A 12,753-nucleotide genomic window follows, 5' to 3' on the forward strand; every position below is an offset into this window, starting at 1 on the left:
TGATTTCCCCTCTGTGTCTCTCGGTTCTTAGAGTCCTCTGCCTTATGGTTTATGTCTCTGTCTTTCTTAGTTGCTGTCTCCACTGTGTCAAGTTCGCGTCTCTGTGTGATCCTTCCTGTTTTACTTTGAAGGTCCGTGTCTTATGTGAATGTGTCCTGCTTTGCTTGTCTCGTCAGTTCTAATTTCCCCCAGCTGTGCTCTCCTTCTGTGTCTCATTCTCCTCGTTACTTCCCAGTGTATTTAGTCCCTGTGTTTCTCTGAGTCAGTGTTGCGTCGTACCCTCAACAAGCTGTGTGTGTTTTGCCTCCGTGTTGCCAGTGTTTTGTTTCCAGTTCAGTGTTTTGTGCTTCAGTGTTTTAGTCCACCAGCGTTTTTGTTTGTCTTTTGGTGAGTTTAGTTAGTAAGAGGTTTTCCAGCATTAAAGCTGCGCTTTAAGTTGAACTTCTGTGTCTGAGTCCTGGGCCCTGTTTCAGGAAGCCGGTTTAGTGGAAAAACTGAGTAAGTATACCCTGAGTTAACGAAAACTCTGGGTTTTCGGTTTCACAAAGCGAGTTCAGCTGAAGCCTGAGTGAGTCACTATGACGACACACTCCGTGAAGCTAACCTGCCCCCTAGCAGGTTTACTACAACTAACCCTGACTGTCTCCGCCCCTTTGTCGGAAACCTGACAGTAGGAAGTGTCAGACATGGCGTGCCCCTTCCTTGAAGAGCCAGTAGATCGTGAAGCCCAAATTCTCCGCAGAGCTCTCCGCCGGGAGAGAGTGATCAGAGCGCGTTTGGACATTTTATCATTTCCTGATGATTTTCTGTGTGAACGTTACCGTTTTTCAGCACAATCTATAATTTATTTGAATAACATCCTCAGGCCTAATATTGCTCATGTGACACATCGCGGACATGCTCTCAGTTCTGTACATATTATTTGTATCGCACTTCAGTTTTTTGCAAACGGGAGCTTTCTGTATAATATTGGTGACGCTGAGCACGTTTCCAAGGCTACCGTCTGTCGGGCAGTCAGGAATGTTACAGTTGCACTGAAACGTCTCCTGTACTCGTCTGTGGTGTTCCCCGGTCATAGACCCACAAGATTTATCAAAGAGGGATTCCACAAAATTGCAGGTATCAGGATGACCAAAACTTAATTTATGGTGTGGTGATACTTGGACTACTACTTAAATTTTACATTTATTTTCAGGGTTCCCAGGCGTGATTGGCTGTATAGATGGCACTCACATTCCAATCATTGCTCCTTCAGTAAATGAAGGAGACTATGTGAACAGGAAGTCTTTCCACAGCATTAATGTACAGGTACATAGTTCCCTGTAGCATTTCAAACTAACAAATTATTTCATTATAGTAATGGATGCTAATTTGTGTTCTCTGCACTGTGAAGATCATATGTGATGCTGCCAACATTATCACAAATGTGGAAGCCAAGTGGCCAGGCTCTGTCCATGACTCACAAATATTCCGTGAATGTACACTGAGCACAAAATTTGGACATGGTGAGTTGAGAATACTTTAAAATATATAAAGACCAATTGCTTCAGGGACATTTGAACTGAAGTGTATCCTTCTGTCTTAGGAGAGTTCACTGGCTACTTGCTTGGTGATAGGGGGTATCCATGTTTACCCTATTTGCTTACCCCTTACCCTGACCCTGAACCGGGCCCACAGCAGCGATATAATCTGGCTAATTGCAGGACAAGAGCCAGAATTGAAATGACTATCGGAATGCTTAAGGCCCGGTTCCAGTGCCTGCAAAGACTCAGGGTCACCCCAGAAAGGGCATGTGACATTATTGTGGCATGTGTGATTCTTCACAACATTGCCACAATTAGAGGAGAACACTGTCCTTCTGAACCAAACAGCAGCAGTGATCCAAACCATGAACATCCTGACCCTCCCACGGACATACAAGATGGAAGCGCAGTCAGAGACACCATATGTCACAATCATTTCTTTTGACCCATCACCTCAACATGTTGAAAGAAGAATAAACAGATTTTTTGTTCAACTGGCTTTATTGGTCGCCTGTATTTCCTGTACACAAAGTATTAAAAGATGTAAACCTCATAAAGTGTCTCTGTTGCTTCCTCCTCTGTAACAGCTGTCAATGTTTCTTCATTATTTTCCTGTAGTAAAGAAATTAACAACATTGCTGTTCTACTGTAAACTCATATAATCTGTGGAGTATTACTCACAACTGCATGTTGGTCTGGCTCAACAGGAGGCTGCACCAGATGCAGTACACCACCACCATCAACTGATAGAATATGAGGTTTATACAGGTCACTTATAACTTACAAGGGACCAAATGGCAATTAACAAACATACCAATCACCTTACACTTCATTGTCATTATGCTCTCAAAGACAACCAAGACTGAGGGAAGGCAAAATCAGTAGGAAAATAACTTCACTACAAAATAATCCATTATGGTAAAGAGTTTATCAAATGAATGAGCAGCACTGCGAAGGTGACTGTGAAGAAAGGATGTATGCACATCATGTATTATTTTGAATTTACCCCCTATGTAGGCACTTGTGTCTTGCGGGGTTATTGACTCAGAGGATGTCCCCGCAGAGATGCCTTCGGCCACAGGGCGCCCACTGTTTTGGCTGAGGGCCAACTGCTCAGCCTCTGTGAGTGGTGGTGGTGGAGGACCCCCACCTGTTTTTCGGGCCTCCGCTTTTTTTCTGTTGGCTATAACGGGCCACATTTGAGCATACAGAGTAAGCAAATATGTACTTGTAATGTGCTCAGATAATTTCAATAAGTGCTTACAGAAAGAAAATTAATGTAGCCTCTAACTGCAATTGATTTACATGGGACAAACAGACCAAGCACTATGGCTCATAATACAATTACACCTTACCTGTTTGGACTATATTTTTATATTTCATTTTTACTTGCTGCCAGGCACGTTTGGGGCCTGTTGGGTTGCACCTGCGCTCACATCACATCACAAAATAAAATGTATAAAATAACAAATAAAATAACATATGATAAAATAACGTGTTAAATGGGTGGAAATCCCTAGATCAATGTTTATATTAACACTCATGCATTGACTCTGTCGGCTATGTTTTGCCATGCATGCTCCCTGTCTTTTGCAGCTGTGGCTGTGTTACTTTTTTCCGCGGAATTTGCGTGTTATCGGCATATGCTGCCATCAGAATTTCGGCCTCAAGCGCTGTGAAATACATTGACCGCGCCTTCTTTCCCTCCGTCTCCATGGTGACTCGCTTAATCTGTGCTCCGCTTATCAGGGCTTTATGTATCCTCGTCCGCGCGCTTCACTTGGGGTTAAAGCAACTCCGCGTTGACTGAACTAATTGTTATCAGCCTTTCTGAAACCGAATATTCCGAGTTGGACAGTTCGGGGTTACTCAACCCTGCGTATCGTTTTTCACTCTGAGTTTTCTAAACCGGCTTCCTGAAACAGGGCCCTGCATTTTGGATCCACCACTCCTGCTTGCCCGCCTGCCACACAGCCAACCATGACAAAAACGATAGATCCTTCAGCCCAATTCTACTTTTTCTGCATAATCCATCATACAAAATGTAATCAAATGGAAAAGTCTCTTTTTTTTAACTTGTTTTATCAGTTTTAATCTTAACTTTATGCATCAAGCAAAAATTTAATTATATGCAACATTCTCTGAATTGAATAAATTAGTTTAACATTTAAACCTATTTTCTGCACATTCCAGCACATAAAATAAAATATTTTTTGTGTTTACACTCACTCTTTCAAATACATGCAAGTAAAACACTGCAGAATATAAATAAAGTCAAAGACTCAGCGGTCCTGTTGCTCTATTTTCACCTGTAAAGCAGGACTGCGCTAGGGGGAGGTTTACCCTGGTGGAGGTGTGCCGCGGTCAGTTGAAGAATCCGCGAGTTTCTCTGTGAGTTTCCCATGACGTCGTTGTGCACTCGGTGCTTGCTTGGAAGTTTAAGGGGTTTTTTTGCTGTAAAAAGACGTTTTCTTCCCACGCACGATGGACGGTAATGTTTTTGTCACTTTTTATGGAATCAAACTCAAAGTAAGGTCAGTACTTCCAAGTTTTAAACGCTGCACGCTCACACTCTCTCCCACAATCGATATGTGATCCATTGTTGATCTGCACACAGCTGTTGTCACTAATGGCGCACTTGGTTACGTCACTGTCGTGAGACATTCTCGCAAAAAATCACGGTTTTAGTAACGCAGTAATGCAGCGTTCCTACGGGAAAGTAACGGTAATCTAATTACCGTTTTTGCAATAGTAATCCCTTACTTTACTCGTTACTCGAAAAAAGTAATCAGATTACCGTAACGCGTTACTGCCCATCTCTGGTCATGAACCAAATCCAGCTCAGTGTCTGTGGCTGTGTCCCAATTAAGAGACTGCACGCTTGAAGTACGCATTTTAAGTGCGGTTACGTCACCGCCACGCGATGACGGCTGTCCCAATTCGAAGTGTACTTCAAATGCACACTCCAAATGCGCTGTCGATTTCCCCAAATATCAAGCGTGGTCCGGTGCACGCTTTGTCACTACCCGACCTATACCGGAAACCTGATCGGTACCCCGCATGCGCAAATCTTACGTCACTTCCTCTCTTTGCCAACATTGCGACATTCAATATATTTGAATGATACGGTTAGCGCCCAGTTAGCTCCTAGCATTTCTCAACAGCTCTGCCTCCTTTTCGACTGCCCGGGACATTTAAACAATCGTTTTTGTCTACATTGTACTGAAATGCTTCAATATTGCAAACATTTTAAGATATACTTGTTATTCTTAACATCTTAACAGATACTCTGACCTGTAACTATCGTAAAACGCTACGACCGGAAGTAGAAACCTTTCGCACATGCGGGGTACCGATCGGGTTTCCGGTACGGATCGGGTAGTGACACGCTTCGTGGTTCCATATATCCCACAATTCATTGCGCGGCGGTGGGTGTGGATAATTTTGCCGCAAAATACGGCAGACGGGAGCGGCTGAAGAGGTTGTTTTTTTTTTTCCAAACTTAATTGAAACCATAAAGCGAAGAGTCAGTCATTCCAGTTCAGTTTGTACAGTAGACATACAAGGCAAATAAGAGTAACAATATACAGTACAATGAAATAAGAAGGATAAATAAATAAAGGATAAAAAAGAAGAAAGGGGGGAATGTGACAGACTTCATAACAACTTTGTATTTGAAAGTTGTGACAGCTCATTCGTTAAACATTTCTGAACGAATTTCAATCAGTGATAAACCTTTCTTTATTGGAAGTTAATTTAAGAGAGTTAAAGTAATATTCAATTTCAATCAAAAACAAATTAAATGATGGGGTTGAGTTTTGAAATTTACATTTATGTATGTGGAATTTCCCTAATAAGATGTGTGTGTATATATATATATATATATATATATATATATATATATATATATATATATATATATATATATATCATAATAATCTGACAATAGTATAATATTGGCCATATTATATTTACATTGCCACAGTGAGTTGACTTTAGTCTCATGAACAACATTAACTAATTGTTATTTACTAACTAATCTTAAATGACTGTTCAGCACAGAAATGAAGCCCAACAATCATGTTTTACAGTCCTGTGGTCTCAGCCTCAGATACTCAACTAATCAAAGTGATGTCATGACAAAAATGAATGACCAACAGAACATTTTTCTCCTTCATTTCTGTCAAACAAAGCTGTATGTAACGTGTCTCGCGGTTAGTATAACAGCGCGACGATGCGTATACCGTCCCATTTCACAAGCCTCTCACTTCTCGTACTTATAGTACGCACCGTATGTAGTACGCGTAGTGCGCGAACTTCAAGCGTGCAGTCTCTTAATTGGGACACGGCCTGTGTGTGTGTGTCTGTGGATTTCCACTTCCTGTGTTTAGGTGTGCTGCATTCCAAAGCCCGTCTTTTTGCTCACTTTATTATGATTAAATCAGCAGCCAACAGACCTCTAAGCACAGGTAACACCAACGTAAATAAAATAAAAGAGAATAAATTAAAACAAGACAAAGTAATTTAACCATGTTAAATTGTTAACTGAACTCACTGAACTGCATCTTTGTGCTTTTGTGACATTTTTATCAAATTAGCTGATACACAATAAAAATACTCTTTGCTTTGTGGTACAGCCTATGCTGAAAGTCTTGGTTGGTGAAATTGTGTGTTTTGTTTGGCTGTTACTTAGTACTATTTAGCTAGCATGTGTTTGTGCAGCACACCTAGCTTGCTAACCAGGCTTGCTAGCACTGGCTAATGCCTTTACCTTCTTGACCAAATATTGTATCTGGCTTCAAAAACTAACATATTTGTAGCCAAAACAGTAACTTTGAGGCATCAAATTACCTAAAACCAGTGGATGAAGTCATTTAGGTCCATCTGTCATACTGGCTATATATATGTGGGTTGCTCTGGCTAGAAGCTTAGGTACATTTACAATAAAAGAGGTAAATGCACACAATTTGTGGTTAGTTTCTTGTTCTTGCTTTTATTATAGACGTCATAGTTTTATTATATTGTTGTGTGTAGTTTTGTGATTTTTTTTTTTAAAGTGATAGGATAGCAAAATGATGGCTGGGGCTTCAGTTCAATTCATAGAAGTATAACGTCCTTCCAGCAGAGCATCCCTTCTATCTTCTATCTTCTTATAATATCTCATGTTATCTCTATCTTCCACCCTTCAGATCTCTAATGCTTTTATTTTCTGTTTTTCTCTCCCTTTAAAATGCACTCATGCAACTTAATTTTGTTTGTTGCAGCAAAAAAAACAAAAAAAACAAAATTGCTTTTGACATCAGAATTGAAAGATGGCACCAACAAGGTAGTGACAATGCTATTTGGGTAGACTGCTCTTTAGAACAGAGTAGAATAGCCCTTTGTCATTGTACATGTACAATGAAATTGTGGATTTTTATTTTTTAAGAGTAGAATTTATTAACACACAGATGTGGGGGGATGGGGATAACAAGCCTAACCTTCCTCCTGCATCCTGACAGAGGAAATTGTAATAGCCTCTTTTGAAACTGGCTAACCTTTCCTTTAAGAGATACTGTATGTGCCAATGCACCAATCCAAAAATAAAATCCCCACTTTCATCATGCTGTCTGGAGAATTTCTGAAAGCCAAAAAATGAATAAACACAAGAAGTGAGAGTTACTACGTGTGTCTGAGTGTGTCCCTTAAAGACGCTGCTTTTTTGTATATTTTTTATTAAAGATTGAAATAGATATAGATCATTAACCATTCATCATTCATGAAGCTCGTTATTTATCCTCCCCACCTCCCGTTTCAGATGTCTTCTCAATTAAACAAGAACAGCGCTTGCATCAAAACAGGTAAGAACAAGTGGATATTAATAATATGGGGCTCCTGACAGATGTTATCTTATTTTATTTATATTTTAATACAGTACAGTACTTTCCCCCTCCATCAAAAGAAACCCAACAGCCACATTAAGGACAGATCTGTGTGATTTTCTAACAGATGAAAGTGAATGTGTAATTAGCATGCTAGATTTGCGGACAGTCTCTCTTTTTATTTCAACATGAAATGATGCAAGCTTTTTCCTGAGCCAAGGTCAGAGGCCCAAGCCCATGTAATACATATTTAATGGAGAAAGACAGAATGTGAAGATGTGTGGCCGGATACGTGGGTTAATCTTAAATATCATTCACAGCTGCTGTTGCTCATTTTGGGTTGTGAAACAAATTATGTTTAATAAATTATTGCATAGCATTCTTACACTGCATTATTTATTTTCTGTGTCAATAACATGACTTTTTTTCAGTTTGCTTTAGTCGAAATCCAAAGATGGATTGTTCATTTCCTCCACTTCCAACATAATTCAGTAGCCAGACCACAACTAGAACACACTCTACTTAACATAAAAGTAAATGGGCTATCTTTGCCTCATGCGCTGACGTGTTTTGGTGGCTCCTTCTCTTTTTCTATATTGCTTATGCCATTCCACCACGCGCAATAAACCAACCGCCATACAGCTCTTTGGAAATGGCATCACAAGAACAAGCTTTCTACAGACTTCAAAGGTATAAACTGAGAATAATTTAGCTTTACGAGTAGATCTAAGGATCCACGAAGGCTGAGACAAGACAGCATTGTTGGATGGTGAGCACCCCAAAATAGTGTGGCCAGAAATGGAGCTGGTTAAGTATCTTGCTGCCAATGATATCAGATTAAGCAAAGCTTTCAGGGACCGGTACTAGCTGCATGAATGACCTCATCAGCTGCGGCTTGGGTGGTTTGGCAACGATGGAGCGTGTATAAGGTATGGCAGGAGATGACAGAAAATACAGCAGAGACACTTTCTGTGAAAAGGGACGGAGTGTGGATGCACTTATTTGGTCAAATTAAGGCAAAAGTAATGCATTTGAAGACATTAAGCACATGAAATACATTAAATAGAATAGTTTCAGTAGAGTAGTGGTCAGACTTGTATAGTCCTTAAATAACAAAGCAATCTATTAGCTGTCCAGCTGTTGGCTAAAACATGCAAGCAACCTTTGACACAACTTCCAAATCGATTTCTGTATTTATTTACAGAAATATAGAAAGTGTGAGAATAGCAAACCTTATTTTTGTGTGCTGTCTGGACTATTTTTGAAGGTTAAAAAACAATGAGTAAAAACAAGAAGGACATTTTCACTCAAATATATCAGGAAATGAAACTAAGACGGGACTTTATTATTGTCCCCTGGACAAAGTCTGATACTGTGAATGCATGATGTATTCCTGAATAGATTAGGATGTGGTCAGTAAACTAACCTAAAATTAAAGTTTCATCTTCAAAATGGAAACTATGCAGTTTCATTAGTGATTTAAAGGCAAAACTCCCCAAAACTATAAAAAAAGAAAAGAAGCTGCACCTATTATGCGGTGCTGACAGCAGTGGTGATTTTTAACTTTGCAAAACTGCAGCAACATTTAGAGAAGGTCCAAAGTACGGCAGTAAAAATCAACAAATTTATGTATGTCTGCAAGCGCAACTCTCCTGCATATATACATGCTACTGCAAAGAAAACTTAACATAAAGTGTCCTGTCGACATCTCTGATTTGTCAGCAAGATTTGACAACAATTAACTGCACTTGCAAAGTCAACAATGTCTTAGGCAATTAGCCCATCACCCTCCTCCCCCTGAGGACTGAGGCATGAATTCTGCATGTCACCCTCTTCACATAATGAAGAGACAGCGGGTGTCATGTCTGGACTTGGCAATCTGCTACTGGCATGAGAGTTAGAGTATTAAATGGACTAACTGCCGGCTTTACCGCAGAGGAACACCGGTGTCTGAGCCCAGTGATTACCATGGCCCCAAACAAAAATGACATTTGTCTGACAATAAAATTGGATACTAACCTGTCTGAAAGCTGTCTCCATTTGCCTAGAACAAATGTTGGCGTTGGAAAACAGTTTGACACACTTTTCCCCTTGAATGCATAGAGAAGGCGAAGCCATCCTTTGGCTCACGGTAATGGCCCTTCATTGTTGGCCACAGAGGATGTGGCGCTATTCATACCGGTGGATGATTGAAAAGAAAATTGAATCTCTTTTGATGTGATAAATGTGTCTATTACTGCATTTGCACACAAAATGTCGGTGGAAATTATAGTGGGGAGGCAGGGCTCAGAGGGGAAAATACATAGTGATGGCATATTGGCTAGCTTTGATTGGAGCTGAAATATAAATATACTGTACCGGTAGTGAAATGAGTCCAAGCTCCCTGATTTTTCCACAGGATCTTCACAAATGAAAGGCCTTGAGAGCCCCAATTGTAAGACTATATAAAAAGGTTAAATATCTGCACAACGCTCTCTCTCTCTTTCTCTCCAAAGAGCTGTTTGATAAAGGAAACCAACAACTGTTTGCGTTGTAATAAAAGAGAATTTTCTCTGACCTGAAGAAGCCCAGGGAAGAAAGGAGACGATACATTTAGTGTTGCGTGAAGTCTTGTGCTGCGCTTGACAATTCATTTGAAAATATTAAGATGGCTGGCGAAGTGCTCTGATGCACACATGTACTGATATGTGCTCTTGGTGGAAGAAACAAACAAACACACCTTTTTTTCTAATATTGGAGACATCTGAAATGCAGATATAGTAATATAATGATTAGCCTTGTCTCATGCTTTCTTGCTTTGTGGTAGATCTTGGTTCTGTCTTCATTGAGATATTTGAATGCTAATTAATAAAATCAAATCAAATCAAATGATATTTACATGTTTCATTTGTTTTATTCATCTACATTTTATTTTCAGTAGACAGTGTGTAGTATTACTAAATACAGTGCAATCTCATGCACATGTTGTGGTATGTTTGGGAAAATTGTAACAAAGGAAAACAGAAAAAACAGAGTAAACATTATTTCAACAAGAAAAAAAATCCCTGTACTTTGCAAGATATTATTAATGCTAACTGCCAGCGTTACTGCAGAGGGACAACCAAAACTTGTGTTCCGGCTGTAGTACAAAAATATTACATATACAAGATATTTGCATGCTTTTTTAACTTTATAATATTTTACCACATTCAACAAAAACACAATTTATACATTTATAAAGCATTTGTTGCCTATTTGCAATCCAGTATGTTAAAAGTGTTTACTCTTTACACTATTATGATTTTCCCTATTAAGTTCATCTTAAAATCAACTTCTCTTGAACACTTAAATAAGATTTTTTTTTCCCCTATCACAATAAGTCATTTTGATCAATGTTAATAAATGTTTTGGTATATATAAAAATCAAAACATATTCTCCACACTGTAAAAGCATGCCAGTGATTACCATGTGTAGGACACACATAAAGCATGGGTCCAGGTTTGTGTAAAATTTTTACAAATGTGTACCAAGTTTTCTCGGTTATGCATTTTTTCTGCTAATTCTTTATATTACTTTGATGCAACATAACAATCACTTCCTTCTCCTGTAATTACAGGTCTTAACGTTAATAAGATGTTTGGTATTCATCACATTTGTCATCTTCCGGCATTTCTGAGATTCAGTTAACATACCATACACTTCAGTTTATCAGTTTTTTTTATTCAAATTTGTGAAGATCATGCAAAACCTTTAAAAATGCTACTGATCGAAACATTGTAAAAAATAAATAAAAAAACAATAACATGGAGAAGTTTCAAGAACAAATCCCTCTCATTGTACAGATCCTTTCAGTTAGGATATACTAGAGACACATAAATACCAGTCAACAAAGTTCTTAAGGAAGATGAAACATCTAAGATAGGAACTTGAAAAGAAGCTGAGGCCAGCATACCATTGTTATTCAGTTATATTCCATTTTTTAAAATCCAAAATGAAGATAATAGTGATTGTGTCTGAGAAGATGCCCCCACAATAACGGCATGGATTGAGCTAATATTCGCAGCGTTCATGCTTTCCTCAGCTGTACTTTGTATGTAAAGTTAATTAGCAAATGTAGCCATGTTAGCCTAGCCAAGATGGGAAATATAGCAAGCATACACCTTCTTAGCATTAGCAATTTAGCATATCATTCTTATCATTTAACTTAAAGCACTCATTATTTTTCATATATAACTACATAATATTCTGAAATTAGCAGTTATGAATAATCTGATCAGCAAGAAAAGCTGTCCCTTTCATTTGCATGATCAGCTCTTTGTAATCCTTGTTTTTGTATTGTTGTTAATTCTAAATGCTGCTAACAGGGAGTTTTTTGTGTACCTTTTTTGTTTGTTTTCACAAAATGAATCTAATGTAAATAAAAGTCAAAAGGCTGACAAATTATTGGTTATGTTTTTTTTTCACAGTTTTAGTGACAGTCGGTTTTACTGTTCACCTTCTGCTTATTTCCAGATTTTAAAAAGTAGTCTGTGGTTCTATTGCTTTAATCACTTAAGTGAAACTGTTTATGATGCCAAGATGTCAAAAGATTTCAACTCCCCGATTCTTTTTTGAATCTTTCATAAATAATTAGTTTTCAAAGCTTAATGGCGAGGAACAGCAAGATAATGAAGCTAGACACATAGTCAAAGAAACTTTTCTACAAAATGTCATAATTGTATCTGTATGGGTTATTACTCACGTCACCTTTTTTGTGACGTAAAAAAAAAAGCATATTTGTACTGCGTTTGAGAGGTACAGCCAGTAAAAGAAACACCGGCTCTACTACTCCGTTCTACAGCCTGAGCCTTACATTTTTAATCAAGTCACTCATCTCTCTTTCAATACATAACATCTTTGATGATGAGATGCGCTTTGATGGCAAGCGAATTTCATTTGTGTCTAAAAGCTCCAAAGTATTCGGTTCAAGATGATCGCCACATTTGTGACTTCTAGGCGATTACTGTAATGATGCTAAATGGTAAACATTGGCCCAACATCTAAATAATTTAACAGACTGAAAACACGCTGCTCCAATGTTTATTAAATTCATTTTGTGTTTACAGAGTGATCATACTGAAATGTTCCATGGCATTGAGCTAGCATGAGAGGTCACGTTTGAATGGACTAATTGTATGAAATTTAACATAGCTTGTCTAGATTACATGATTACCTCAGTCAGACAATAGAGCCAACCCTTTTAAAGTCTTTGCTGGTGCACATGAACTAAAAGTACTACATCTGCAAAGTATTTAGACAATCAAATGCAATATTATTTGCCTATTCTTGGGCATTTGGCTATTTCTTAGCTTGTATGGAGCTCAATAAAATAATTGTGCATAAGGCCAGG

The 12,753-nt window shown here is 38.5% G+C and overlaps 1 long non-coding RNA gene across 1 annotated transcript; it reads left to right on the forward strand.

The window, feature by feature from the left end:
- Nucleotides 1–1,173: 1,173 nt before the first annotated feature.
- LOC145429758 (uncharacterized) lies at nucleotides 1,174–2,022 on the forward strand. The gene is made up of 3 exons (XR_013910049.1): nucleotides 1,174–1,308; nucleotides 1,394–1,505; nucleotides 1,586–2,022. It is a non-coding gene; the product is annotated as an uncharacterized LOC145429758 (long non-coding RNA).
- Nucleotides 2,023–12,753: the final 10,731 nt, after the last annotated feature.

Source organism: Astatotilapia calliptera, chromosome 7 (assembly GCF_964374335.1).
Source record: "Astatotilapia calliptera chromosome 7, fAstCal68.1, whole genome shotgun sequence".
NCBI classification, from domain to species: Eukaryota; Metazoa; Chordata; class Actinopteri; order Cichliformes; family Cichlidae; genus Astatotilapia; species Astatotilapia calliptera.